We start from the raw sequence: 4373 nt of genomic DNA on the forward strand, positions 1-4373 counted from the left end.
TGGGGAACCATGTCACTTTTCCTTTTGGGGTGACTCAGGCTGGCTTGGGGAGTGGGCTTCTTAGCGTTCCTCGGGCACAGCTAACGCACCCGGGGTGGGGGTGGCTGCCGGGAGCGCCCCTTCTCTCCGCCTGCTCCCACCCCCACCCACTCCCTCCGCACCCCTCGCCCTGCCCCTTCGGAGCCGCTGCCCCGCCGAGCCTCCCTCTGCAGGGAGGCCGTCGCGGTCCCTCCCTACCTCTGCCCGCGCTCTGGGAGGCTCCTTGTTCCTCGGCCACAAAGCCCCTTTGATCCTCTGCTCGGCTCCGAGCCATGTGACCCGGTGGGCGGGCCGCGCGCGCAGGCGGCCGGCGCAGCCCGACTCAGCTGCTGGGTGAGTCCGCGCTCCCTTTGTTCCCTCCAGCCTCACTCGGCTCGCAGGGGGCTCTCAGGTGGTCTGGCCGCCGGGAAGCCCCCTCCCCCGCGCCCCAGGGCTGAGCAGGAACGGCGCCTCCCCGGAGCCCCCCCAGGCCCGGCCACCCCCTGCCCCCCACAGCCGGCGGCACAGCCCCCCTGGCCCCAGTAGCGGGACGGCGGGAAGTCGGTCCTCCACGCGGGGCCCAGATTTTCGGCCGCGGAGCAGAAGAGTACGGCTTTGTGTGTCACAGCCGAGGCTTTGTAAATATTTGGCCGGCTACCCGAGTGGTTAAGTACGCCTCGGCCAGCAGTTTCTTGGAGCCCATTTCCCTTTCGCAAGGGGACTTCCCTCATATTCCTGGAGGGCCGGGAGGAGATGCTGGTGGGCCACCGCTGCCTGTTCAAACCGTCCCATCCAGATTGTCAACCGTTAGGGGTAGGCGGGTTGGCGGAGGACCGGCTGAAGATTAGTTTCAACAGGCGCTTAGACAATGCCGGAATTGGAGACCTCGCAGACAGAATTGTGTTCCGGGGGAGTTTGTGCTGCAGCTTGTCTGGATTCCTGGGAGGTGTTTGGGACGTTCTCGATGTTCTGGGAGCGGACTGGGGAGGGGGCAGTAGAGGGTAGTGGGTTGGGGCGCTGGCATGCATGTGCTTTGCTAGAGGATGGGAAGGTGTCTGCCTCGCCATGCCCTGCCCATGCCCTGCCGGGGAGCAGCATCTCCAGGATGTGTCTTCCAAAGGGCTTTTCTAGCTGCGAGAAGTTGGGACCCTGGTCCCGTAGCCCCCCGGACTCCAGTCCTGTAGCCGGGCCAGCATGTCCTCTCACGCACCCAGACGAGGGGCAGGGGTGTGAGGTGCCGCGCAGGCAGGGCCATCTGCTCGGAAACTTCATCCCCCACGTCCCCTGGGGGTCGACTCGGCGCCCAGGCTGCTGCTCTTCATTCTCGTCTCCCTCTCTTTCCTCCGCCATGAACTCTGCTGCATTTTTGTCCGAGGTTTCGGGAAGCATCTCTGCTCACCAAAGAGAAGTTTGAGGTTCCTTTTCTGGAGAAAAATGTGCCACCCAGAAGCAGTCTATACGGCGGGTTTCTGGTCCATGCAGTGGGTTTCTTCCCGTGGGGACAGCGTCCTGGTTGGGATTCTGTTTGGATCCCGCTTTGGAAAGTCCTGCTGGGGAGAAGCGAAAAGAAGGCCCCTTTTTTCATAATGGTATGCTTCCAACCCTTCGTTCATTATTGTGTTGCCTTCAGACTTAGGGCCTGCATGGATGTTTACATAAATGTCATTTCTCTTTGGCAACGGATAGGCTCCTTTTCAGGAACTAGAAAGAAGAACAAGTTTGTCTGACCATTTGGGAGCGGGAAGCTGGTGTCCACGTGAGGTCTCTTTGGAAAGGTGTCATGCCCGCCTGACTCTTCTCGGGTCTTCTCTGTGTTAGAACGTGGCTGGGAAAGGAGGCCTTTTCTGTGGCTAACCTCTGTTTACGCCCGTCTCAGGGGACCTGTGTGGTCACTGACCCTTGTCCACCCCTCCTGGGCATCCCTGCTGCCCGCCTCCCATCATTTCCGGGTTGTGACATGTGCAGTACTATTGGGTCTACTGGTCTGTGTCTGTATTTCCATCAGGCTCTGCTCCTCGAGGCCGGCACTGTGACAGGGAAGACTGGCACATGGGGAGGACCTGCTGTGTGTGTGTGGGGTGGGGGGCCACCGGGCATTCTGTCCTGGAGGAGACAGAGCCCTGTTCTCCTGGGAAGGGGGCTGCCATGAGGCAGAACAACAGCCCATGCTGTCATTGGCCCCCACCAACACCAAGCCTTGAGGGGGCCCTTGGGGTTGTTCCCTGAGTGCCAGGTCCATCGCCCCAGGCCTCCAGGCTGGGGTTCACCAGGGCTTTCACCCCAGAAGCCCTGAACCCCTTAAGACAACCAGGATCCTGGGGCTGACTTACTTCCCCACCCCCTGCCTGCTTCCACGGCCACCCTGTGCTCTCCCCACTTCCTGCTGTGTCACCACCAGCCTCGTCAGATAGGGCAGCTTTGCAGGAGGGAGGCGTCCTAGGGCTGAGATGCATTCGGCAGAAGGAGAGCACCCCCCTGCCCCAGCAGCGTGGAGCGGCGCTGGCTTCCTGTGGTGTCAGAGGTCTCTTAGGACGCCGGTCACCCCCACACAGTCACCCCCCCCGCACGGCTCACTCCTGGCCGCCTTTCCCAGACTGCCGATGGCGCTCTGGGCTCCCTCCCTCTCCCATTGGCCGGGTGTGTAGGAAGCAGGACTTTATTTCACCCTGTGAGGGTGAGGACAGACGCTTGCTGGCCCCTGAGGCCCTGGCCGGGGCCCTCTGCAGTGGTGGTCAGCCTTCCACACCTGCTGTGCCAGCCCCATCCCTCTTCTCGCCTGCCCCCAACCTTGGCTTAGGCCACAGATGCTTCAGGGATTGGAGCTGGGGTCCCAGCTCCCTTCAGCCGGGGTCTTGAGGAAGATGCTTCCAGCAGGCATCATAGCCCTTGGCCGGGGCTCCCCTCCCAGACTTCTGCCTGCCAGCACCAGGCTTGGGTTTGTTTGTTGAGTACCAGCCTGGTTCCTGGGACAGGTAGGGACCTGTTCTCAGCAGCTCAGTGAAGCCTCCTGACGCCTTCCCAGGAGCGCCCCTGAGGTGGTGGCCAGGCAGCCAGCTCCGCAGGCCAGCCTGTTGGCTGTGCAGCCTGGGGGGGTGGCCAGCAAAGGTGCGGGTCTGATCCACAGCCAGGAGGGCACCTTGCCCCACCTGGTGGGCCCTCCAACCTGCCCACCTCCCAGCGGGCTCCCCGCGGGCCCTGTACTGGGGCTCGCAGAGCCGTAGGTGGAACATCTGGCCCTGGGGTGTGGGTGGGTGGGTGGGGTTCTAACTTGCCACTCTCTTCTCTTTTATCACTACTGAGATCTGGCAGAGAAGGGCTTACTGCTGAGAGGCCTGGGGAGCTCTGATTCCACCTCTGCAGGGGCCTGAGTGGCCACTTGGCCTCACCTGGGCTCACCTGTCCCCCACAGGAGCTGAGCTGCGTCACCCCACCCACCCATCTGGGCTGCGGGGCTGGCCCTTGGTGACAGGGGAAGGGCAACTCAAAGCAAAGGGCCTGAAAGAGGGAAGATGAACCAATTTGCTTCCTCTCCCTTCCTGGCCATTTCAGCGTAAATAAATCTTTTAACCTGGGTTTAGTAGCCAGATCATAGCAGAAGCACCCCATTTCTTGTTGCCCTGCTGAAGCTGGCGGGGAGTGGGAGGGGTGGGCCAGCACGCACCCCATGAGATGTCAACTCCTGAGCATCCTGGCTGTTCTCAGAAGCTATGGGTTGAGGTTCAGTCACCCACACTGACCCCCACGGAGCCTTCGTGGAGGAGGGGTGCTCCACCCTCTGTTTCTTTGCTTCTGGCATGCGTGCCGCAGGGCCCTCCGCAGTCATGTGCCCTGGAGGGGAACCCCTGGTCCTGTCCTGCCCTGCGAGTGCCAGGCACCGAGTGCCCAGTGAGGCGGTCGCTCCGACGAGCGCCCTTGCTGGTGTCCCCAGTGGAATGCGCGCGCACCTCCTCCCACCTCCCACACCCTTATCTCTTATCTTATCTCCCAGGCCTGTCGACAAGGCCTCTGATGACGACAGATAAGGTTCTCCCTTTCCCGGGGCAAGAAAGTGAGTCTCCCTCCTTCAATGAGGACACAGCAGGTGAGGACGTCTGTGTCCTGCCTGTGTGTCTTGCCCCGACCATGCCCCTGTGTTGGGTTGAGCCTTCTCGGTCTTCGTGGAGGCCTGGATGCTCCTGTTGTTTCTCCGTGGAGGCGCGAGCAATACCGCATGATCGTGGTGTTTCATCTTTTATTCACACGCTCTGTGGTTCCTGTGAGACGAGACAAGCTTCAGAGAGCCTTGTAAGAACAGACATTTGTTTTGCTCTCTTTTCACGAGCGCTTCTTGGAGCCCTCCTTTTTTTTTTTTTTTT

General features: G+C 61.3%; 1 protein-coding gene across 4 annotated transcripts in view; it reads left to right on the forward strand.

Moving 5' to 3' along the window:
* SEPT9 (septin 9) overlaps positions 1-4373 on the forward strand; it is a 181089-nt gene that overhangs the window by 143636 nt on the left and 33080 nt on the right. Inside the window, exon 1 of one of the 4 annotated variants that reach the window (XM_010856238.1) lies at positions 190-372. The exons of the other annotated variants lie outside the window; for them this stretch is intronic. The gene's annotated coding sequence lies outside the window, so the exon portion shown is untranslated. Of the gene's footprint in view, positions 1-189; positions 373-4373 lie in introns of those variants that run through there. 4 annotated transcript variants of the gene reach the window in all.

Source organism: Bison bison, unplaced genomic scaffold, assembly GCF_000754665.1.
Source record: "Bison bison bison isolate TAMUID 2011002044 unplaced genomic scaffold, Bison_UMD1.0 scf7180017864371, whole genome shotgun sequence".
Lineage (NCBI taxonomy): Eukaryota > Metazoa > Chordata > Mammalia > Artiodactyla > Bovidae > Bison > Bison bison.